Source organism: Struthio camelus, chromosome Z (genome assembly GCF_040807025.1).
Source record: "Struthio camelus isolate bStrCam1 chromosome Z, bStrCam1.hap1, whole genome shotgun sequence".
NCBI lineage: Eukaryota > Metazoa > Chordata > Aves > Struthioniformes > Struthionidae > Struthio > Struthio camelus.
The window spans coordinates 55,700,653-55,726,443 of NC_090982.1; the positions used below are offsets into that span (position 1 = coordinate 55,700,653).

General features: G+C 38.8%; 1 protein-coding gene across 1 annotated transcript in view; it reads left to right on the forward strand.

The window, feature by feature from the left end:
• The window catches only part of LOC138060871 (myocyte-specific enhancer factor 2C), a 566,075-nt gene that overhangs the window by 33,064 nt on the left and 507,220 nt on the right, over nucleotides 1-25,791 (forward strand). The window contains exons 2-3 of the mRNA XM_068926650.1: nucleotides 10,842-10,889; nucleotides 11,817-11,854. The gene's annotated coding sequence lies outside the window, so the exon portion shown is untranslated. The remainder of the gene's footprint in view (nucleotides 1-10,841; nucleotides 10,890-11,816; nucleotides 11,855-25,791) is intronic.

The following is a 25,791-nucleotide window of genomic DNA, read 5'->3' on the forward strand; positions in this document are numbered from 1 at the left end:
AAATGACTTATGTTTTTACCTTTAAGATGAATCTATTACTGTTCCTTCAAATCTGTTATTAGATGATTCCCTAGGCTCTACTTGCTTGATGGCTAAAAGTGATATATCATTTTGTATGCAAATTCCAACTTGAAGAGCTTGCCATGTCTCATCTCGGCTATCATTTGATAGGAAACACTACAGAAGTGACTGGTTACTTGTAATAAAATGTTGTTTGTCATACATAGAGGAATATGATCTTATGATCTGTTACTGCACAATATAGGTAGGTGACTGAAAAGTCTGTGGTTTCTATTTAGAGTTAGGTGGTGTGTTATATGCTCCCTAAGGGTAAGGTAACCTGTCTCCAGCTTTACTTTTTCCTTCTTGCCTCTTACAATCTTCCTCTTTTTCCCCTCAAAAAAGAAAAAGGTGTAGATATCCTTTTGGTATAATCAATTCACTATCATCTGAACTCTACTGGAAAAAATACTGAGATTGCGTGTTTGTTTCTGTCAAGCATCTCGTGTCTGTGAAACCAAAGTAATTGTCCTCCTCGCAGGAGGAAAGCGAGTGAGCAAGTTATGGGATAGGAGCATGATGGCACTCAGCCCCTGCGCAGCCAAGCAGTCAGGATTTGTGTATAGGAATAGGGAGGGGATAAGGGAGGAAGGAGAGCATAGTGCTCTAATTGTAAAGCTAATGTAATTAGTTGGAAGAATAGAGTCTTGGATTCTAGGCCCCAAACGAGAATATCCGTTTAACATCTGTGCATCAGTATTCCGCTAAATAAAGTGCAGAAACTGCTGTGGAAACTTCGTGCATGTAACTCTAACCATCCTACAAACAAGCTGACATTTCTGAGTGCTTCTCAAAACTGCGATATCATCACTTCCCCTGTTTCGCTGTATTGCTAGTAGTAGAGTAGCCAATAAATACTTTACACAGCAAAGATGATTGAGTATTTCACACTGAAATATCTATGCACGTTTTTTTCACCTTACCACTATTTCCTCAAAATTGTTATTCAAATTTAGTTGAAAACTTTTTTATTTCTATGGACAGTGTGTGAGCAGTTTGAGAGTATTCAGTAGTGACTCAATATTCAAGATGCTTATGAATAAATAAATAGGCTTAGTATCTTCTTTAAAAGAAAAAAAAAATTAAAAAAATTGCCTACAGGATGAGTACTGTAGTGAATCTACTTCTCACTTTGCTTCTTCTCACTTTTACAATGGTCTGCAGCAAGTAATTCAAAGGATAATAAAAGAAACTCTACAGCAGACAGTTATGATATCTTCTTTTTGTCCCCTCATAAAGTTTTTTTTTTCTATCTTATACTTGGTTGAACTTTTAGTTGTTGCATGTACAAAGTGCAACAGGTGTTAAGATTACTTACTCAAGCCTTAGGAAGAGTTGCCAACACATTATCTATTCCAACCCTTTGTACCTATGCAATGCATAATAGGACTTTTAAACTCCTATAATACAAATTCTTGGCTCCACTGACATGGGTTCTTGGTTTTTGGCAGGGTTGAAATCCTTGGATTATAGTATTGAATTAATGGAATAATAAGTGATACATAGTTTTGTATATGATAAATGCAGTACAAAATAGCCATACTTCTTAATGGGTATTTTCCAGTTTGAGTAGTGAGGCTCAGGCATGCTGGATTCTAGTATGAGCACTGAAGGGGAGGGACAGACAGAGGCAGTTCTCAAATTTTCCAGGCCTGGTCTTACAATCTTCTCTTTTATAAGCGTGTTCTTCCTGTCCTAAGGGTATGTGCACCCTTAGTCTTTACCTTACTTCAAGCAGTGGCTCTAAATACAAAGGTCTGTTACCTTCTCAATGCTTTGCCCACCCTCCCAAATGTTCCTGAGCTTCAGAAAAGCCAATCCTGGTCCAGTGTTGTTTAATCCTGCTCCAGATTTGCTCTTTTCCTTTCCCCAGCTGCAGCAGCTGCACTTATATTCTCTTACGAACATCCTGCAGCTGTATGTCCCCTCTTCTACACTTAATGGGCTACTCAGCCCTTCCTTTTCTTACCTGTGTACTAAGGACCACATCCCTTCTGCCTTCTTTTCTTTCCCATTTCAGCAGACATCCCATGGGGCATTACCTTTTCTTTTCCCCAGCCCCCAGCATCCCAGCTCTTTACATCCTGGCCTAATGTTTGCCTTGGCCTTGCCCTGAGTTCCCTCAGAAGAAGCTGTTCAGCCTTGTCCATCGTGCTGATACGGCTATTGTGGCAACCGCCTTTCCCCCTTCAGTTTGACACGTCCTTGCAAAAAGGAAGGGAGAGACTGGGTAGAAGAGGGTAGTAGCTCCTGTCCAGCCTCTGAGAAAAGAAAATGCATGGAGTGCAATGCAGTCAGAGGCACCGGATACATTTGTCTCCTGTCCACCTGTTCAATAGCTCGAAATAAATGTCGCATGCTTCATACCATTGCCAAAAAAGAGAGAGGGAAGAGGAAGGAGGGGAATGGACACGGGCCAAGTGAAATCTTTCTAGACTTTCTATTTGCCCCTGCTTCCCCCTGAAGTGCACATTTTCCTCTGTAAAACATGCTCTTCCCTTTGGACAAGCTGCCTCATTCTCTGATAATCTAATATCACTGCTTGGTGGTAAAGTCAGTGGTAAACGCAAGTCAGTGGAGTTTATCGACTCCCAGTTTAGAAAATAAATAGTTTGTCTGCTTCTGTTCTACACCAAATAAGTAGCAGCTTGTTAAAACTTGCCGCTGCACAAAAATATCTTCATGTACTAGTTCTTCTGTACTTGGGGCTATCTATACAGTAAAGAAAAAGGGAATTTTTCATCGTGTTACTGACTTTTCCTGTGAGGAGTGGTTATAAAACGTAAAAAAAAAAATCACTGGACACACAAAACAAATTTTCTATGGCAGATATTAGGAATTGACGGTAATACTTTTTCAGTAACTTTTTGACTGAAATAAATGGCATTTTAGTTAATGCATTATGAAGAGTACCTATGTATGTTTTTTCCCTGTGTTCTTGTTTGCAGAGAGGTCTTTCTCGTGGTAGGTGGGGATTTGGGAGAGTAAGAGCAGGAATTTAACTGGGAAGAAAATTATCTTGTCAAACTTTTAGCAAAGTGAAGACAATGGAGGAAAAAAGCCTCAGAGGTGGCTACTTAACTTCTACGAGAGCAAGAAATAAGAATATTGCTATTTCTTCCACTTTATTTTTGTAAAATAAATTGAACAAACTTAGTCCTACTTCACCCAAATTAATAAAATACATTAATCTGGAGTTTATGAAATCTGAGCCCCCTGAGAATTTAATGGTCATATACTTCCAATTTGTGATTTTTTTCCTCTGTGCTCAATAGACTAGAGAATGTGTACACTGCTTCACTTATGAAATACTGATAGTCCCTCAATGAGAGTTCTCTTTCCAGAATTTGCATTTATGAAAGTATAGTATCCTGATATTTTTACAAAGTAAAAGAGTTGCCAGTGAAACACTACAGCATTTTATATTTGTAGATATTAACTAAATTGATATCTCAAAATTTTTTAGAAAAAATCATTTAGCTAGTGTTTTCTCTCTTAGAATGAGACTGCTACGAAAAGTGAAGATAGCACTTCACGTGTTACTATTTGTTGTGAAGTGATTTAATAAATGTTTGAACAACTTGCTGCCGCTGTCACAGCACTTTCAGTTAGAAGTTGTAACTTGGAAAGCTGTCCAATGTGTGTGGCCCAGTGCCTTAAAGAAAAAGGGGGGGTAGAATTGTCAGTAGTGCATGAGTTTGCTCTTCTGCTTCAGTTGCATAGTGGTACGTGATTTTTCTTCCTCTCCTCAGAACGTCCATTTTGCTTTGGCAGTGGCCAAAAGAGTTCAAAGTCACCTATCATGAAACCCATAGCAAGTGCGCATCAAGTCCTCAGGACCAATGGTTTCACTACAGATCTGGTACTGCTCTTCAAGTATTTGCTTGATGTAGCCATTGAATAATAACTCAATGCTTTGAGTAAATCTGCAGTAACCTGGAGTTTAATGTAGAGTTTTCTGTAATTGACTTCTAAAATGCTATAAACCTTAATATTGATTCATGTGTTCCATAAAACAGGTTTCTTCCTTGTAGGCTTTGTGTTAAGTTGTAGTTTGGGGTAGATCTAAAAGTCAAATGTGGAGTTATTTTTATCTTGATATCCATCCTGTTATATCTGAGCATGTTTTTCAATGGAGCATAGATGCTTAAATTATTGTCCAAATGAGAGGAAGCTAGCAGTAAAGCATTAAGTTAACATCCTTAAGCTTTTTATTATACTTATTATAGAATATAAAAAAAAAAAAATTTCAATTAACTTTGATATGAAGTCAGGGAAATTAAAGTCAGAGATACTCATTGGGTTTGGGATCACCCAGTTTGGGATGCTTATGACCTGATTTTCATTGATGTGTAGCTTGTGGTCAGAGCATTGGCTCCTCCAATGGCACCTGCTACCCAGACAGTTGATCTGTCTTCTTCCTCAAAACCAGTTTTATTCTCCATGCCAGATCTTAGGTGAACTAACTTTTTTGTGTGGCTTTACTTAACTTCCTTTCTTCTGTATATTTTCTTTGAGCAGTTACAGCCACATGTGAAGGGCTGATGGCACAGAATGCATGTGGTTGGCCTTCATGCTGGTTCTCCACTACTTCAAATCTCTTCTTTTTGCCCCCTTGCGCCCCTCTGTACTGCAGGTTGGCTTCTTTGCAGCCCATAAACATGCTGATAAATCCATCATTTGAGCAATAAGACACTTTCAGAATTGGTCTCCTGTGATGCACTGGGTTGCAAATATTGAAAAAAGAATTGCTTGTTTTGCCATTATCCATATTTGCATAGGTCTGTGCTTGTTGTTAGACCTCTTCTCCCTTCCACCTTCAATGCTTCCATCTCTGTCTCTTCCTCCCTCCTGTTCACCACCACCTTCAAGTGGGAGACAGATGGTGACTTTGACTCCAAATTACTTGGGGTGCCATGAAAAGAATTTCTCATCTGTGCTTTCCTGGTCTGAGTCTTTAACGTGCAGGGTTTGGGGAGAAGTAGTCTCGAGAGGTCTTCTGTACCTTAGTAAGAATCAAAGTTGAATCTCTTTGCTTGGAATTGGAGTTTGGAATGACTAAGGTGATTTTTTTTTTTCATTGCATAAACATGGAGTTATGTTTAAGACTATACCTTTGCAAATTTTTTGGCTGTGCCTAGAGCCAGCTTAAACCTGGGCATAGGTTTCAGAAGGGCCAAGAATTTGCAACTGAAAACAGGACTTTCTGAAGAGAAGAGTCTGGCAATTTAATAGGTGTCACTCGTCTTTGACTGTGGTGTGTCATGAGTGACAGTTAGTTTGTAGTAAATTTTAAGGAGTAATGAAGTCCACATGAAACTTTACCAAACCTTAGTGTTTTGTCTGTAATCAGGGAGAACCTCCCTTTCTCTAAATCTTGATCTACTTTGTCCTACCTCTAACCTATATTTTATTACAAAGAATAAGCAACATCCTTTGAGGTGCTGAGGGAGCTGGCGGATGTTATCGCTAGGCCACTCTCCATCATCTTTGAAAGGTCATGGCAATCAGGAGAGGTGCCTGAGGACTGGAAGAAAGCCAATGTCACGCCAGTCTTCAAAAAGGGCAAGAAGGAGGAGCCAGGAAACTACAGGCCTGTCAGCCTCACCTCCATCCCTGGAAAGGTGATGGAACAGCTCCTCCTGAAGGTCATCACTAAGCATCTGGAGGACAAGAAGGTGATCAGGAGTAGTCAGCATGGATTCACCAAAGGGAAATCATGCTTGACCAATCTGATAGCCTTCTATGACGGAATGACTGGCTGGGTAGATGAGGGCAGAGCAGTGGATGTTGTCTTTCTGGACTTCAGCAAGGCTTTTGACACTGTCTCCCATCACATCCTCCTAGGTAAGCTCAGGAAGTGTGGGCTAGATGAGTGGACGGTGAGGTGGCTTGAGAACTGGCTGGATGGCCGAGCTCAGAGGGTTGTGGTGAATGGCGCAGAGTCAAGTTGGAGGCCTGTGGCTAGTGGTGACCCCCAGGGGTCAGTCCTGGGCCCAGTCTTGTTCAATATATTCATCAATGACCTGGAGGAAGGGACAGAGTGCACCCTCAGCAAGTTTGCTGATGATACTAAACTGGGGGGAGAGGCTAACACACCAGAAGACTGTGCTGCCATTCAGAGGGACCTGGACAGGCTGGAGAGGTGGGCGGAGAGGAACCTCATGAAGTTCAACAAAGTGCAAGGTCCTGCACCTAGGCAGGAATAATCCCATGCACCAGTACAGGCTGGGGGTTGACCTGTTGGAAAGCAGCTCTGCCGAGAAGGACCTGGGAGTGCTGGTGGACAACAAGTTAAACATGAGCCAGCAGTGTGCCCTTGTGGCCAAGAAGGCCAATGGTCTCCTGGGGTGCATTAGGCAGAGTGTTGCCAGCAGGACGAGGGAGGTGATCCTGCCCCTCTACTCAGCCCTGGTGAGGCCTCACCTGGAGTACTGTGTCCAGTTCTGGGCTCCCCAGTACAAGAGAGACATGGCACTACTGGAGAGAGTCCAGCGGAGGGCTACCAAGATGATTAGAGGGCTGGAGCACCTCTCCTATGAAGAAAGACTGCAAGAGCTGGGCCTGTTCAGCCTGGAGAAGAGAAGATTGAGAGGGGATCTCATCAACGTGTACAAGTATCTGAAGGGGGAGTGTCAAGAGGATGAGGCCAGCCTCTTCTCCGTGGTGCCCAGCAACAGGACAAGAGGCAACGGGCACAAACTGAACCACAGGAAGTTCCATCTGAACCTGAGAAAAAACTTCTTTCCTGTGAGGGTGACAGAGCATTGGAACAGGTTGCCCAGAGAGGTGGTGGAGTCTCCTTCGCTGGAGATATTCAAAAGCCGTCTGGATGTGATCCTGGGCAATATGCTCTAGGTGACCCTGCTTGAACAGGGAGGTTGGACTAGATGATCTCCAGAGGTCCCTTCCAACCTAAACGATTCTGTGATTACAAATTTGTATTGAACAATACAGGGAAAAGAAATTTTCATTGACTGCCAGGATGCATTGTTGCTAGGAAGCGAGGGTCATTTACAAATACTGAGTAGTCAGCGCATGTGAGAGAGATGCCTGTTTTTAAGAGGCCTTTTCACAGTTCTGTTTCTTCTGGTAGAGATCATGTGAGTCTTACGCTTCTTTCGTCAGTTGTACTGGAGATGAGAACTTGAGTTTCCTCCTTTTCCTCAAATAAAGTGTGTGTGTGTTGTGTGTTTGGGGGGGGGGGGGGTGATGTGGTATCAGATTCCAGAGCTGAAGAGGGAAGTAAGCTAGAGCAGACCACTGTGGATTACAAACAAGCTTGTGGGAGTGAAAAACAGAAAAGCACCAGGATGGAAGCAAGAGAAACAGGAACTACAGCTATCTGAGGACACTAAGGGTTAGAAAACACAAACCAGATACCCCCCCCCACCTCTTGCAATCCCATAAGCAAAATATTTTTCCCTGCTAAAGTATTAAAATGATTCCTTCAACACCATTTTTGCAGAGTGGTGGAAGTAAATCTTTGTTACCCTTTGAATATTCTAGAGAACTTTGGTGCAGGACACTGCCCAGGTGAAATAGTGCACTAATTTTACTGATTATTACATCTGTTGGGATGTAATGTCTTGGTATTTGCCAGTTACTTTAATGTTGCTCTTTACAAAAGCTAAGATATGATAAAAATAAATTGAAGACATCTGCAGACAGTGCCTTTAAAAATGTAAAAATGGACAGAATTAAAGAGAAAAACGTATTTATAGGTATGTATACTCAGATCAGATCAAGACCTCTCTTGCTCTTTGTTTCCAGATGTTGAGTTCTCTGTCTAGCTAAGAATTCAGTCCATATGATCCCTGTGTCACCTAGTTAGAAGTCGCGGAGAACACATCTTGAAGAAAAAAGCTTTTTTCAATTCAGCAAGGCGATATGCAGATTCTGTGTGCAGTGCAAATGATGAACTTTACTAACGAACATGGAGTTTGGCTCTTGCACTTCACAATCCCCAAAACGAAATGAATGCCTGCAAGTCATCCGTGTTTCTCTGAGATCAGATATTATGGTGTCAGTCACTATATGATAGTGATAAGTTTGATTTGTTGACACTAACTCACTCTTAAAAGATATCATGACTGAAATCCTGAGAGCTGAGTAATAATTGTAGTAGTCTCCTTAATGTTACCCTGACCTTGAGTAAGACCTCTGAAATTATCCCGTCATTAGTGGTTTACCATGCTCATTTTTTGTGAACCTCAAAATGTGCTTGCATTTCTCGAATGATTTGCAGTATCTGTTCTATTAGCACTTTTGTATATGATGTTGCTAAACTATTTTGTGTATATTATTCCTTTGAGTACACACATAAAAAGCCTTTTCTTCAGAGCAAAGTGTCCAGGTTCCAGCTTGTGACATACCATGAGAAAAGAAGGCTGAAAAAAAAATTTGGGTGGAAAGCTGATAAAATCAGTATCAGATGGGTGGCTGTTATGATATTTTTTTTTTTCTTGAAGTTTGCAGATTCATTCATGTAATTTGCTCTTCTGTCAACAGGCACACATTTTTTAGTTACAAATAGCACTAATGGGAAGTTTTGATTGTGAATGCATATAGATAGAAAGGTTTGAATTGCACTTAATTTGGGGACTAAGTAAAGTGATTAAGAGAGAAAAAGAACATTCCTGATCCCTGAGATTTTCAGAAGAACTAATCTGAATCATATGGTTTTCCTTAATGTGTCAATTCAAGCAAAAATACAGCAGAAAAAAATTACTCTTTGTTCCAAAGATTAAAAAATTTGTTCTGCTTTTCATAGTTCATATATCTATCACACTTTACTTCTTGATGTAAACACCCTTTTTCCTTCATTAATAGTGAGAATGGTCAGTGTGCAGTGTTGGCAGGCAAAGCTCAGAATCATTGTACTAATCACTTTCTGTGGCATACAAATGTTCATATTCTCACATGACACTTCTAGTTTGCTTATTTTCATATATTTCAAAATTGAAATTCAAGGCACAAAGTTCTCAGGAAAGCTATCGGTAAATTCCTATACTGCTCACTACTGAGATGACCCGAATGTCAGAGATCAGATTTACTTTTCGCATGCATCTGTTGAAAGTACTGTCATTGTTTGTCATATACACCAATTCCATCAAAAGACAGAAAATTGAGAAGGATCTATTGAATAATAGTAGGAGTAGTTTTTGATATTTCCCTTTTCAAACTAGATTTTGCTTTTCAAATCACTGGCTAACTAAGACAGATCAGAGGATTTGTTAACAAGAGAGGCAGACACAAGTTTGTTCTTGGTTTTATGTAGGTTTAGATGGCTCATAAGTATCATTACCAGCACATAGGTTTGTATAGTCTCAACTCTGCTGTGTTGGAATTAGTTGGAAGAGCAGAGAATGAAGGGGGAGGGAGGGAAAAGGTTATCATTAGTGGCAGTGCCTCATAAGTAGTAGGGAAAATAGTGACATGTTTGTTGCAGAGGGAAGAATTAATGTTAAAACTATTGCTTTGAATTTGATTGTGTAGACCTTGAATACACAATCCCATAACCTCAAAGGTTTTGCTTACATGAGGGTTTTGGAACCAGGCCCCATGTCTTATAATCTTAGAAAACCGTCATATGTTGTTTATTCTTAGTTTACTCACAAACTTCTTTATATGAGAAATAGAATTGGGTTGTACAAGAAATTAGTCCTTTTAAAATATGAAAGCATAAAAAGAATTACTGGAAAGTGAAAAGTACGAAAGAAAACAGGACCAAATTTTTTTTTTTCACTGCTTTTTATGCAATGGGATGTTTCCTGGTATTAGAAAGGAGAATATGAACTTGAAATGGATTATAAAATGACGGATATTTTTAACCTTTGGTGCAACCCTGATAAGGTATGATATATACACTAGAATTCTCTCCAGCTGTCTTCAGAAATAAACTTTTCTGAAACACCTCTCTGCAGACACAACCCTTTGGCTCATTCCTGTTAGCTCAGAAGATACTGGTGAGGTTTGGTGCTGGCATATACCGTCAGCAAATTACAGCATACCTGGTGGCTTGTGTAGTGAGTTGGCCTTCCAAGCCCTTTTAGAGCTGGTGAAAGATGCAGGAGAGTTTAGGACTAGTGTTGCATGGTCAACTTTTGTCATATTCTGCAGAATAGTACTGTATCCAGCTGATCCTAAGGGGGAATAGGGAGAAGAAGGAAAGGGATCAATCCTATTTGTAGGAGGAGGTTTTTACAATCCCCTACCTCACTCACTTGATAAATCTTCTCCTCCTTTACCCTTCTGCTCTCTTCTGTTTAGCCTGAATTGTGTAACTAGTGAGCAAAGTGAAGCATTTAATTATCTAATCATTGTCTAGCACTTTGTTTAGGATTTTGACCTGGCATTTGTGCAGTGAATGCTACACACGGAGGATGGGTGAATGAATGCAGGACTAAGAGGATAGCTCATATAAACAGCTATGTCAAAATGAGCAATCAATGTGGAAGAAGTACAGTGAAGTCAAGCATGAATGGCTGTACTTCAGTGGACTGAGCTCTCCTCTTTCTCATTTGTCTAGGGCTGTTCTTGTTAACTGAACTATTTATCTTATTGCATGAACATATGTATCGCTATAACCATTATTGTGGTGAAAGCAAAAGGCATTTTTAAATGCAGGTTGCAAAAGAGCAAAAAAACCCTCCATGTTGTTTGGAAGTGAAGCTTTTCTATATAATTTTAAACTTCAGATATTAGTATTTTACTTTTTTAATTATGCTTTGTCAAAACTAGGACCCTTATTCTTACTTTCTGTTAACTTTTCTTTACAGATACTTTGGCATTATTTCTCTGCTTTAAAAAGGAAACTGCGTACAGAGGTAAACACCCAGCTAACTTACGCACTCAACAGTTTCTTTTTTCTTTTTTCCTTTTTTTTTGATTTAACTTTGTACAGCGCAGAACTATAAGTGGATTATTTTAATATATCCTTAGGATTAGACTTGGCCAGGAAATAGTTTTCTCATTCCATACTATTTTATTACTTCTAAACTGTTTTATGCCTTATCTGGTTTAATCTGAGCCCCTTAGCAGTCTCCTAATAAACAGTGACAGAGGGGCTTGCCAAAGACATTTCAACCAACTCCACTGGTGAAACAATTGTAACCTAACTGAGGAGTGGAGGTTGGCAAAGATGTCAGGGCTCGCAGAGGTGAGGGCAGCAGTGATGGAGTCTGGAGCTTGAGGAACACAGTTCTTAAAAGCTTTTGATCTGTAATGTATGATTCCTTCCATGATCTGCCCTGCCTCATGCCTTCCCAAAATAGCTGGATGATTTGGACACTAACCCCTGGTGTTGAAGCCCACAATTCAATGAATACTTAATACAATTTATACAAAATAGAGCTGCTTTAATAGTTGAGATTGAAAATGTTCTATCAAGAGTAATGGATAGCCTTGAGGGTTTGACTGGGGAAAGGTTGAAGCTTCAATCTTTGCTCTAACTCTAGGGGAAGAGAGAGCCTAAACCTGGGTCTCCTACCTCCAGGAGAATGATCTTGTCACTGAGCTCTTAGTTATTCTCTTATAGTATAGTCCTTCTGAGCAAAAAACCTGTTGTTGCTGAAACAGATGCATTCTGTCCTACATAATGTTTTGGTGTCAGTGATTCAACATTTTCCAGTGAACTCATATTAGGGTAAAACTGAGGCCAAGACTACTCGGGGATGGAAAATACAACATCATAAGGTAACTGCAGGAAAGACACTGTATACTTTTAATGTCTCTGCTTTCCACCTTCTCTACAGGTATATAATGATGCAACTGTCTGACCGCTAACAGTGAGGTAAGTGGACATTGTTATCTCATATATATTTCTGTTAACATGTGTTTTTTTATTTGTAACTCCCCATGTATTTGCTCTAATTTGTTTATCTCTGGCCTTGCTAATTTTCTATCTCCTCACTGAAAAGTGATTTGTTTTTTCTTGTAAGTTTTTCTTCTTGTACCACCTCTTGTGTTATGCGCCTGCTAAGATGGATACCCTTTTGCTTTCTGTGTCCGTCCATCAGGAATGCCCTTACTATCTAAATCCAAGTTCTTTTTCTTCTTTAAAAAGAATGTCTTTAGCCATTTGTCTGTGCAGTTAGTGAGCCTTTTTCAGTTTGTCTTTTTTTTAATCCTCATGATGAAGGGGCCATGAAAGGGAAGGAATGGGGATGAAAGGAAAGTGTGTACTGGCAAAGCATTTGAAATTCAATGGTTTTCTTAACACTGTTCTGGTGTGTAGGTGATGTTTGTTGTGACTTAACATTATATATCCCTACCATCCTGAAATTTGCAGTTTATTGGGCTCCTTGTTTTGTAAGATCTCTGCTGAAAAATTTAAAAGCACCCTGATAACCTGAAAAGGATCATTTGGGGGAGTATGAACTCTATTTGACTTGCATGCTTTTGCTACTTTCATTATGTTAAAGGAGAGAGATATATATTCATTTTCATAAACTTACTAGAAAGCACTGTGGTAGCATCTTTGTATATTTTAACAGCCACATTAATTGTTACTAATATGATTGTATCTAGCTGAAAATTTTGTCATTTTTGCCATAAAATTGCCTGTGGTTCATGTTTTGCCATGACTGACAGAGGATTCTAGCCTTTTGAACCAGCTGTTTGCTTCCTGCATGCTAAGGAAAAAAGCATTTGAGAAGGCCTTGGCTATCACGTTTTCATGTGATGTGCATATTACACAAAGAACAGAAGAGCTCACAGCAGCCCCAAAACGGCATCTGTTCTTTATAGTGAGATAAAGAAGCTGCAGAAGGTTTGTGGAAACTTGCTGATGCTTGTTGTCACTTAGCAGGAAGTGTTTAGGAGTTTGTGAAGAACAAAATTACAATTTGTCAAATGTTGCAAACCTCAGAGTGATCACGCACTATTTGATTTCGCTGTTGCTATAAATAGGATTTAACTTCTTGGGATTGCAAAATGACCAACCTTCTGTTCCATAAAATATTTGAGTTTGAATTTTTCTTTTCCTTCAAATTATTTCATAGTCTAAAGGATGAAGTTACCATTGTTTTTGTAACCCATTATATTCTACAGCCAGTGCATGTTACTGTATAAAATCCAGACATTATGGGCTTCCTTACTTAGCCTTCAGTAGAATGCCATGACCACCTCAAGGTGTGAGGAGATCTGGATTTTCACAAATGGTGGTGGTGCCTTCTGTCATGACGGTTAGCACCTTCTCTTCTACTCCTCCCTGACATATCAAACAGGAAAAAATATCAAGAGAAACTTGTATCAAAGGCCATTGTAGCCAATGTGAATCATCTCATTCTCTCAAATTTTCTTCTGTTTTGGCCTAGCATAATCTCCTCTAAAGATCTGTATGTGTCATTTTCATCTGTGGCCCTGTGAATAAGATAAGCATTTCTACTATGGCCGCAACTGCTAATGGGAAGTGTCAAGGATATACACTGTGAAAATTGGCAGTACTTTAGACTTTGGCGAAAATATCATTTGTCTTCAGATATGTTTAGGAAGGAGGCTCTGTAAATAAAGGATGAATGGGTCGTCATATATTTACGGTAAATGCTGAATATTGTTTTACTTTTAAGTAAATACTGTTAAGCAGCATATTGAACGTGCTTCTTCACATATAGAAAGCTGGTGTTTATTATGTATAGAAACAAAACTAAATTCATTGTGCTATGGGTAGACTGAATAAGGCGAATCCCTTTGAGAGCAGAACACAGAACAGTCTTGTTCAGGACTCAACTTCTGCTGTTATAGGCTACAGGCTAATTTGAGTTGTGAACTAGGTTTATAAGCATGATGAAAAGATGTTTTACTGAACACCTGAGCAAGATACACCAACTCAGAGATATCACTCTCTACCCTCTGATATTAGTTGAGCAGGTTGAAGAAAACAAAAAATAGATAGCAAAAGTTGTGGCAAAAACTGTGGAGCTCTGTGTGCAAGACATGGCTTATGAATGATTGTGCAGATCTTCCTAAGAGCTTGCTTCTGTCTTGTGTGCTTTAGTCAACAGTAGGTGACTGAAGGTGAAATCTCAAATAGTGTCATTGGCAATTGAGTTAGTGTGATCTGCATCTCATTGAGGTCTATAGGAGAACTATTGTTTCAGGTCCTGTAAGTACAAACAGATTTCAGTGAGCCGTTTGCACAAAGGGCTGCATGCAGTACAATACTTGGGTGGCAAGCCTGCTCAGCCTCTGGCTGGTGCATGCAACCTGGAGTGTACCTTTTGCCAGGCAGTGCTAATGGGAAGGCTGCAATCTTCTAAAGCCACCTTTGGCTACACTGAGTCATATGCCAGTGTCCATAACAGCCAGACGTACTTGTTTTTCTTTACTATCAAAATTAATGGGCTGGATGGAAGCAAAAGCCGTCAGTGCATTTTATGGACCAGCTGAATCTGTCTTAAATTGATGTTTCATGAGAAATGGAATAAAGATAATCAAAAGCTGCTTTTTTGGGAGGGAGACTAGGCTTTCAGAACAAAGTGAATGTTTAAAAAAGGTCCTGTTCCCTCTTCATTTTGAGTTTTCAGATGTTTCTGTGGTGTAAAGTCATTTTGTATCACATATGTAAATTGAGTGCTCCAACATTTCTTAGTGTGATTTAGGAGTGAAAAGCAAGTAAAAATTTCTCTAAGCCATTTCTGTTGCTTTCTGAGTCTAGAACTAGCTGAGATTGGTCAACTTTTCAGAGCAACTGGGGAATGATTGTGTAGAGCTCTTGTGAAGAACTACTTATTTTCTGCAGGAAATTGAGCAATGACCAGAGCAGAGTTCTGAATTGGAAAAATAACACACAAATGTGTGTGAGACTTCCTCTTCTTCCTTCCTTTTAGGGTTTAATACTTAGTTGGTGTCAGGGAGATGGCATATTAAAGAACTATGGAGAATTACTCTAATGATTTCTGCTAGTATTAAATACATAAATAGGAGATAGTGGTTAATAGTGAAAGGCTCCTTATTCAAGCTGATGTTTCAAGCTTGTTAGTAGTATCATGGTCAGTTCCTTAATATACAAGGAAACACCTCAGTTTTACTCATGTATAACAGCCAGAGATACTTCCATATTCTGGGACCCGCAGCCCTTCAGATCCCATTTCCTTGATTGTAGAAATATGCCTTACAGACTTCTCATTAATGTTGCCTCAATTGCTTACCTCTAAATCAAGGCATATGCTTATCTGTTCCTCTGTTGGAGGACCTGGATTCCTTTTCATTGCTTGGTTTCAGAGCTGAGAGAGGGATTTCTCTTGTTTTCTGGTATAGTTGTATTGCTGTTAATGGTGTGGAGCCTTTTGATTATCTGAAATGTTCATACCTTTTAAATTTTTTACCCTAATATTGCTTGTTAATCCAATATTGTTAGACTCGGATGTTCAGTGGAACATTCTTTTTGAGTACAAAATACTACTTCTTAAAATAAACACTTTCTGTACATTACAGTGGATTGTGTATACAGAGTTTCTGTAGATACAGTATATATATGAGTTTGTATAAAGTGTTAGGCTTTAAGCTTATTCTGTAACACACCTTCTGGTGGTCAGCATCTACCCTCTCCCAACAAGAAATTGAATTTTATAATCAAAGTAAAAGCAGAAGTATTGTTAAAAGTTTCTATGGTGAAATTCTTGCCTCTAGGCAAGAATATATGTCATCACATTTGAGAAGTGTGGTACACTGGAAAGAAAATGAAGGGAAATGAGTGCCCGGACCTGAGTCATGTCAACATAAACCATTTCTGGCTAAACCCTGACTGGGCAAGTCTCCCTCAAGCCAATATAAACCATTTTAAAGTTGCCATAAACTAGTCCTTTGGCAGTGAGCTAAACCAGAATGAGACCTATAATGAAAGTAAAGGGATTGGGACAAAAAGGGAGCCAATTCTTTATGATAGCAGAGATGTTTGCAATTTTTATTTGTTCTCTTTGTAGTGTGTGCTTTTTTTGTGTGTTGGAAATTTAAAGACAACCAAACCTTGCTTTACAATTGAGATTTGCCATGGGACCTAGAACAAAAGTTAAACAAAACTCAAGGAAATTCAGAAATCTCAGTATGACACATACACTTTTTGTGCACAACACTAGAAACTGAGTTTGTGGAAGAGGAGTGAAGTAATGTAAATGTAACAGTAAAATAAGGGATGCAGCGTAGAAAGTGTACAGAAATCACTGTCCACTTATTTTTTCTGGTCTGTCTTCTTAATAACTGAAATAGAACTGGTGGCTGGTTAAGCATCTAATTAGAACTTGGGTACATGTAGCATGTAGTACTTGTATTTTGTGGATGCTGGCACAGTATTAGTTTTCCTTAATGTGTTAGACTTACTCTAATAATGTCTTTTGTAGGTAAAATATTTTACTAGGTGGTATTTTCATCTTTCCCAAAGATGTTGAGAGAGAGATATATATATGTTAATGCAAGTTTTAGATCTATATCGGAGCATGTTTGTAAAAGCTGAATGCACATAAATGTTATATAAACTATACACGGATGCATATGGAATATATCACTGGGACAACAAAAATGAAGTTTACAAGTGCATTTTTGACCTGCTTAACTGTGCAGAGAAAATGTTATCTGGAAAAATATTTCTCTTAGAAATGACCAGGCTCTGTTAACTTTTGCTTTAGAGTTTAGTTACACTTTAGTTACCCACATACCTTTTATTTAGAACTAAAGTCTGATTCACAGTGTTTTGGTACATAAGCAAAGTCTAATTTTCAATGATTCTAGCTTGATGGTCTTACAATCAGCTTTTACTGTATCACTTAGATAAATATCAGTAAAGATTATTTTCCTGTCAGAGTTTCAGCTCCAATGTTTAGGTTGTGCAGCTAGTCAAATGTTACTGAAATATTTTTGTTAGAAGAGAAGTGTATAGTTTTCAGCGTCCTGATCAAGAATTACTGTACTGGGTTTGCACAGGATTTCCAGGAAGTAAATTACCTTTATAACTATCTCAATTTTTACTTCTTAGGATAAGTAACTGAAAATGGAAGACTTGAATGGAAATAAAGAAATCTCAGCAGTAGGAGTCATTCTTGCTCCCATTGTATTATGTTTATAAAATTAAAGTTTTGTCAGCTAATAATTGTACCTTTAATAAACCTTTTAATTTAAAAAGCTGCCAAGATGCTATTACAATAAGTGCTATCTGTTTACTTGTCATAAGTGATGCTATTTTGTCTTGTAGATTCAGTTATAAAATACAAGTAATGAATATTAGAACAATATATCTGAAGCAATTAATTGCATGGTTCAGAAACTTATTAGATGGAATGATGATAAATATTTAACTCTTTCAGTGAAAGAAAATCAAGCACATCCCAAAACATGACTAATGCCTTTTTAATTAAGTTAGAAGTATATCTGCATTTTAGAATATTGTCTGATGCTTCTAAAATACTTTTCCATGTTAGTAGTATTCTGTTGTTAAGTACTTATTCTGATTCGTCCCTTTTCCTCAGTCCCTGATGGTGCAAGAAGTGCTATTATCTTCATTTCAAAAATTGGAATTTAGTACTGAGACGCTAAATTAGTTGTGTTCAACCACATTGCGCTGTATGGAACTGCTGCGTCTTGGGGTGGTGATGGCAAGGGGTGTACTTTGCATGTAAGGCCTGGGTTGTGCAATGAGAATGCAGAAAATTTTTGCATGGCAGGACAGGGGGTGAATATTCTTTAATGAAGTCTTTCTGTTTTGCAATTGTTTTAGAAGTGGGGAGTATGATCGTAATGATAACATGAGACAGAATATCCTGAACAAAATCATGCTGTGGGTGGTTGACTCTTTTTAGTGAGATGGTAAGATGTTAACTCGGAAGATTAAGGATGGTAACAAACATGATCATGAAAAGTCAAGGATGGGGATAGATGTCATATCAGGATTAGCTTTAGAAGATGCTGAAAGTTTAGACAAGGCACAGGACAAGAACTGAAAATAGAGTAATTTAAAATTACCTCTATTTCCCATTTATGAGACTTTAATAGGCTTTAATGAGTTTATATTGGGGGTAAATATGACCCAGCTGGAACCTAATCCTTTTACCAAATAAGGAGACTGTTGGAATTTTGTCACTGATTACAAAAGCAGTATGTTTGGGGGGCAAAAACCAATTTAAAAGGATTTATTTATGAACTTTCTGAGACTGTCCTTCATCTATGTGCGCAGCTCCCATTACCCTCAGTGAGAGTTCTACGGTGGATTGAGGGCAGTACGGTAGCTAACCTTTTATTTTCACTGTGGAATGGTGGTACTGTTAGATACGGTTTTAGTCAAGAGTCTGTCAGCATTTCTTATGGAATTTATAACTGCTCTATAAAACACTCCACTGCAGGTTGATATAAACTCTGCCTCCTAAGGAGTCATTACTATCTATCACTTCACTGATCTGCTGATAATGGGAGTGTATCACTTACGTCTGTAATGGGTCTGAAGGAAAGAGTTCTACTGAAATTGCACTGAGTCTACGGAAAGCAGCAGAGAATCAGTAGGAGTGCCTGTACACTCCCCGAGATCCTTGGGGGCCTTTATAAGACTGCATGAGTATTAACAGTCTTAAAATGGGAAAGCCTGTTATAATCTCCTTCATTAATCAAAGTAAAAACGAAACATGACAAATTTGAACATACTGTAGTCTAGACAATAGCAGGTACAATTCAGGCTTTTTCTGACATTCGCTAAAGGTTGGTTGACTTCAATACAGCCGCTTCAGAACCATGTGAAAGCAACTGTTTTTTTTTCCAGCTGAGTTTGATTCTTGGTCTTTGCCTCAGATTCTTTTCTTTCACAAATCAGCTATTCGTTGTTCATGCACTGTTTCTATGCATATACCAGAGCTGTTCGTAACATGGGTGAACTAAGGACAAGAGTAACAAACCTTAACTCTGACTTTCCTGGCTGCTCTTAAAGCACTAGTATTGTTTTAACATCCTTTCTTCAATAAGCACATAGCCATAGACATAAGTATAAATATGTCTGTCTTTGATGAATTAAAATCCTAACAGGTGTGTGAATCCTTGCCAAGATGGTTATGAGCTGGTCAGTCTATATCGCTTGCATTTGCAAGCGGTACATTAGAGAACACTCAACTGTTTCACTATTTTATAAATAGCTGGATTTGGCATTTCTGCAATCATCTGCTAAGGGTAAAAAAGTAATAGATGGATAAATGTATGTACAGATCATGTATAGAGTCCTACAGATGAAGTGAATTCATTCCACAACATGTTCTTTCTCATCATTTGTTTTTTCCTGGCCTTTTGTCTCATTTTAAGTTTGCTAGGAATAGCAGAGAGAGAAAAGATGTTCCAGTGCTATGGGTACTAGCCTTAGACTTAAGAGACTCCAGATCCATTTCTTTTTCTGCCATAGGCTTCCTGTGTGACCCTAGGCAAGTCTCTTAGCCTGGCTGAGATCCAAAAAAGCAGTTAGGAACTTGAAATGCAACTGAAGCTTAATTTAGGTGTCTGTGTTCAAGGGCATGCTCCATGAAAACTCAGCTTTGCTTAGGTGCCTGGAAGGACATGGATGCCATAGTTTTGGCTAGAAAATGAAAGATAGATAAAGATCTTTTAAAATACGTTCAGAGATACTACTCTTCTCCGTTGGGCTTAGAATAAAAGTAGCCTCTTTTGGAGCCTATTTAGAAATGACAAATCAGATGTATCCCTGAAGATCCTAGTCTGTTAGGTGTCCTCTGAGCTTGCCTGGCATGTGCAAACAGTTGAGTTCAGCGCAAAGCGGGGTAGTTATGGCAACACATTTTTTTCAAGCTTGGAAGGAGAAAGTGCTGTCATCCAACTCTTGTATATCCTCCCAATGGATATAATGCGCTGAGAAGTGGGAGAAAGGGCTTGTAGGCTCTTTTTAGTATGTGGAATTTATGACTTACAGTTCCTACCTCTTACTCTGGGCTCCCTGGGATAAGAGGAGAGGGTAACTGCCATCCCTGCTGTGGAAGCTGTGTTATTGTGCAGAAAAGAGAATCAAGGTTCACAGGAGGAGAGTTCACACATGCAAGAAGACACACATGACTGTAGCCTACGAGTTAGAAGCTAATGTTCTTGCTTCTGCTTTTTGCTTCTACAGAAAATGTTTACATGTTTTATCCAATAACTAATGCAATATGGGGAAACTGTCCCAGAAGCAAGGTGCTGACAAACTTTACATTCCCAACAAAACATCCGAGATTGGAGTTTTAGGTGGGGGGTAGGAAGGTCTTAGAGCCCTTTCCTGAAGTTGTGGGGAGACAGGACATTGTCAGAGGGAACAGCCCTATGCCAGGCGTGGCCTGATGGGTCGTGGTTGATTTAGACTGCGGGATTATAACTTCTGCTAGATCTGGCCTACTTTTGGAGGCTTTTCTGTCTATCCTCTCTGAGGTGAGCTTGGAGAACAGTCCATTCCTGTATTCGTATTAGGGCTGTGTCCATTCCTGATTCATGTAGCAGAACCTTCAACTCCTCCCTCCCAGGACAGCACACTTTTCTTGCTATGTTCTGGCCAAACATTGTTTTATCTGCTCTCAGCTCTGATGGGTCTTGTACTATGATTTTTAACAAGGGATACCTTCCTCCCTTAGTCTCACACTGTGGTGATTAAGATGTTGTCCTGGAAATTCTGAGATACGGATTTGAATCCTTCACATATAGAAAGGCCTGGAAACTGCATCTCCCAGTTTCTAGTTAAGTGTGCTCATTTATCTGCAACCACCCTACCATGCCCTTTGCTGCTTCTATAAGCATTCCTGGTTGCCTTAGGTGTCTTAGTCTAGTCCCAGGTTTGCAGGCCTGAATATTAGCCTTACAGCAATACCCAACTCATAAATGTCTTTAGGTAGGAGAGAGGCACAATTTAAGAAACGCTTCTCCATTTAGTATTTTGTGTTGATTGCTGTGAATCCTATTCTATGCACTGAATCTACTTTTCATAATATCAAGAACTGGAGTTTGGGAATTCTGTGTCAGGGCAGGGTGGTGAATTATGATTATGTTCCTCTGTATCCAAGGTTTCAGTCTGTAAAATGAAGATGGGATAGCTTGCAGTATTTACTTACCGTAACCGTATTTTGAAGTGGGGCTGCAAGTTACTTGGATATTAGAGTAATGGGGCCATATAAGAAAGAAGGATCACCCATTGAAATCTGGAGAGTTGCATTTAGGTTACTCTCTACAATAAAAGCCCTTTCCTTCTCTTTCCAAGCATTTACTGGCCTCATATAGGATCAATAGAAATCAATCAAAGTTCTGGTGTACAGGAAAGTGCTTATTTACTATATCAGCATCCAAGTGATCTCAGAAAGATGAGCTGGTATGAACGGATTTTTAAAAAGCTCCACTTTCTTACTACCTCATTTCTTTTTCTTTTTTAATGCCCTTGTCTCCCTTATAATACCATTTTTCTGTCAAGTGATGTATCCCTTTGCAAGTAGTCTACATTAGAGTCACTGCATCTTATTTACAGATGCTGGAATTAGTTTTAAACTAACAGCACCTGCAGCAGTATGGGGCTCAGAGTGAACTTCACCATCTGGGTGTTTATAAAGCTTTCTAACTGCATTTTGCGAGTGGCCTTGAACTTCAGTATGCCATAGCTAATATTTTTTACTGACTTGTAAGGCCTATTTGGCTATCTCTGCATGAGGCTTAGCCCCACTGTAGTTGCTTCAGAGTATACATACCATTTGATGTGGGTATGTTGTTAAGTGGGTTTTTGGGTGGTCCCTTCCAAACCAAGAGTAAACAAAAGAAGTAATCTTTTGTTGCCCACATTTGGTAATAAAAAGAGCTCTTTGGCTAAAAATTACACAGCCGAAATACATCACACATTTTAATAACATACTTGCTCATAATAGCATAATTCATACACCCAAATGGACTTTGAAATTAGACTGGACAAAAGACCAGGAAATGTTCTGTGGGGAACAAGCGTGTACTGACAGAAGGACGGAATGGCTGATCCAATAGGTATTTTCCATCTGCAATATCCATGAATATACATTTCCAGTACCCATCTTAAAAAAAAAAAAAAAAAAAAAAAAATTCAGGAGCACTCATCAAATACATGTCAAAACTGTCCTACAAACTGTATTACATTTCCTAATAAATATCAATGAATTAAGATAATTTCAAGATGAAATCACTTGAGATAATAGAAAATAATTCCCTTACCTATTGTATTCTATCCAAAACATTAAGCTTGTGGGTCAAAATATCAAGTATTCTTAGCCTAACTGAAGTTTTGGAATGAAGATTGGGAATGGGAAGCATTCTTTCTATTCTTTTATATTTTCTAAGGGATTTTTTATGTGCAAATGTGTATGCAGGATTCACATCTGTTCTTGGTGGATCGCTTGTAATAATTTGGATATAAAATAGCCTCATAACACTCATATAAACTGCAGAACCCATATTTCTCATCATTTTGGATCCCTAATTTATCTATAATGTTACAGTAATAGAGACAACTGTGATTTAGCAAAATTGTGACTGGGTTACTTTCTCCATTACTTCTCAGTGTTATAGCTACATAAGGGTTGGGTAAAACATCTAGAATTCATCTCACCTATCTGTAAACAACTACAGAATAGATATCTTCATCTGTGCAAGTTGTTTATATGCCTTTATGCTCAATAGAGGGAGATGTCCATATGCAGGGGGCTTGAATCATTTGACCCGTTTTAGACGTCCACCTTACAACTAAATGCATTGCTCTCTAAAAGTTTCACCAGTGGAGGCTGTAGAAGCAGTTTAGGTAGCTAGTCGGGTACAATGCATAAAATCAGGTAAGATGGGACTCCTTTTATCCCAAGAATCTGATGTTTTTGCAGGATACTACAGTTCATGAACTCAGAAAATTGAGAGAGTTTATACTTGTGTCCTCTAAAGGAAATGAATAGCCCAACTGATAAAGGTGTACGCCATAATGATACCACTAACATAAGACTGCATTCAAGACATAGCTTCTTCTGCAGTAATCTCAGTTTATATTAGAGATGAGATATTAACCTTAGCCTTCGAATAGAGTCCTGGAGCAGATCTTCAACTGGTACAAACCATGGTAAGGCTCCATTTGAAAGCACTAGCGTGATACTACTTACCTTGGCTGAGGGTCTATTCCATCTGTTGTTGTTTAACTGTAGACAGAATGACATCTCTTTGTTTGACAGCTACCAGAGAGATAATCATAGCAGGCATATCTCTTTCTGGAGATGGATCTGTGCCCAGGTTATCAGTATTCAGATGTATCATCAGATTAAGTTTGGAAGCTTGGAGTTATATTCTTCAGGTTTTTTCAGTACTGTACAACTTGGGATCTTTTTTCCCAAAACTTTTAAAATAGATTAATTTGTTTTGAGGGTAATTTCATCCTTGAACTTTGATTCCTGCTTTCAATAATTCACATTTAAAACAAAGTGAATCATTAGCCTGATCTCAGCTGTGTTGAGATATGTTACTCTTTTTAGCAGTGATTGCAATTATTTCTGTTGTGTGGTCACAATGGCTGGGTCCTATGCTCCAAATTATCGATCCAATTGGACCACATTTCCTCTCTGAGTTTTCAAATGGTTTTTCAGTTTTATATTCAGATACTCTGCTGCCAGCAAAGCCTTTTCAAGGCTACTGGTATTTATTTTAAGTGACTCCAAAGTGGCACAGAATTGTGAACTGTTTCTCTTCTATTGCACTCTGACTGTCCCTGCATCATTTAAGGCTGTTATCCAGGAAAGTAACCCTTTTACATGGACATAAGTTTATTAGATGTGATCAGAAGGCATTTTTCATTTTGCTTCTTGAAATGATCCGAACAGATTTTTTGAGAGCTTAAATGGAAGCTATGGTAGAGAGGCACCTTTGAGTCCCTCTGAGATCCTAACAAAAAGGAAAAAAGCTCCAAGGGTCATACCTTTTTTCATTCCCTAGGCATAACTTGCCAATCTTTCTTCCCTGTTCTTTCTTCAGCAATCCACTCTGTACACGGAAGGGCTCTCTGAGCACCCCCAGAAGCCCACATCTGGGGAGAACAGTCCCACTCAAAACAGTACTTCAAGCCATTTTTCCCTCAGGAGAAAACTGGGCCTACTGGACAATAACACCCACTAAAATCCTATGAGACGATGACACCAGGTATAGTGCATCAGCTGACTGATCTGAACAGCTGATGTGTGTCTAAGCTGGGTGCTATCCTATATTTTAATAGCATTTATTTTCATGGTATTGACAGCTCTTCTCCCAGTGTGAGTTCATCATAATCAAACGGCACGAGAACTATCAGTTGTGAAAGCAGAAAGAGCGTTGAGATTTTTTTCTTCATATGCTACAGTGTGTGTTTTTAGGTGCCATGGCACTTTAAAGCCAACTTTACCAAAAAAAAAAAAGATAAAATATTAAGGTGGAGTACTATGGGGGTAGGAATAATGCATGTGTCCCTGTTTTTGTTTTTGTTTTTACATGTTACTCCATGTTAATCCAGTTCCCTTTTATGCAGGATTACAGTTCTGGGACTGTAAGTCTGTTTCATCTGAGAATGATTAAAAATGTGATAATTTTTGTTCTTTGTGTTGTCCTTTTGGTACAATTGCTGGCAGCTAAAGTAACCATATTTCTTCATATTTTGGAGTGTCAACGCTTATTTTTTGATTGATTGTAAAAACTGTGGAGGCTTTTTGGGGAATGGATCTAATCACTCCCCTAGGCTCACTTCTCAATTTCAGAAAAAAATTCTTGGTGAATTTCTTAAGACATACAAAATTATTTTAACATTGATTTTTTTATTTAAAAGAAAAAGTGCATGTGAAAGCACAGACACAAAATAGGAAGATAATTTAGGGCTTGCAGATAGAGGAAGGGATATCATTCCTGTGAAGAAGAAACAACCATTGATAGGTCTTTCATTCTCTGCTCCTGAGAGACGTGGAGATGGAATAGTATTAAGGGCAAAAAAAAAAAAAAAATAGTTTGAGGCCTGATGAGACAGGATGTTTCTAAAGTGCCATGCCTAGGTAACCAAACTAATGCTGAACATATTGAACATTTTAACAATATCCTCTACCTAGTGTTTGAACTGCTTTGCATTGAAAACTAGGGTGGCTACCTTTGCTCACAGCGCTGTGCTGGAGACGGCTGGCCTCTCTGCCTATACCTGTGCTGCAGAGCAAGTGTTCTTTGAGAAATGGTACCGTAATATACAGGGGCGCCTATTTTTAAATACAAAAAGAAAAAAAAACCCACCCTCCACTGCAGCTCTTTTTCACCTTTATCCACGTTTCCTTTCCACATGAATTAGGATGATAGTGGAAAGGTGTTGAGCTTGGTCTCTTGGGATTTGGCCAGAGCTCATTTAAAATCGTCTTTGCGCATGAGTTCCTCTTCTGTGAAATGGAGATAGCTGTACTTCCTTACTGCATGGAGCCTTCAACTGGGATCAGAAAGTATGATCGCTGGCAATCCTCGGTGAAAATTTCAACCTACCCCATTCATTAGATTGATTCACATGGTCAAATAGGTAATCAGTCCTTTTTTCTGCCTCTAGTCTCAATTTCATTTCAGTGCCTGAAAACATTATTGAACTTTTCTTTAACCTGATTAAAAAATCATATTCTCTTCTAAGCAAGAAGCATACCAACCAAAAGGCTTATCTATTTATTTATGAGTTTTTCCATTTACAAGACTCCTTTTGGCAATATGGCCAACTGCTATCCTGATATGATTGTAGGAAACATTTATAGTTCTGTT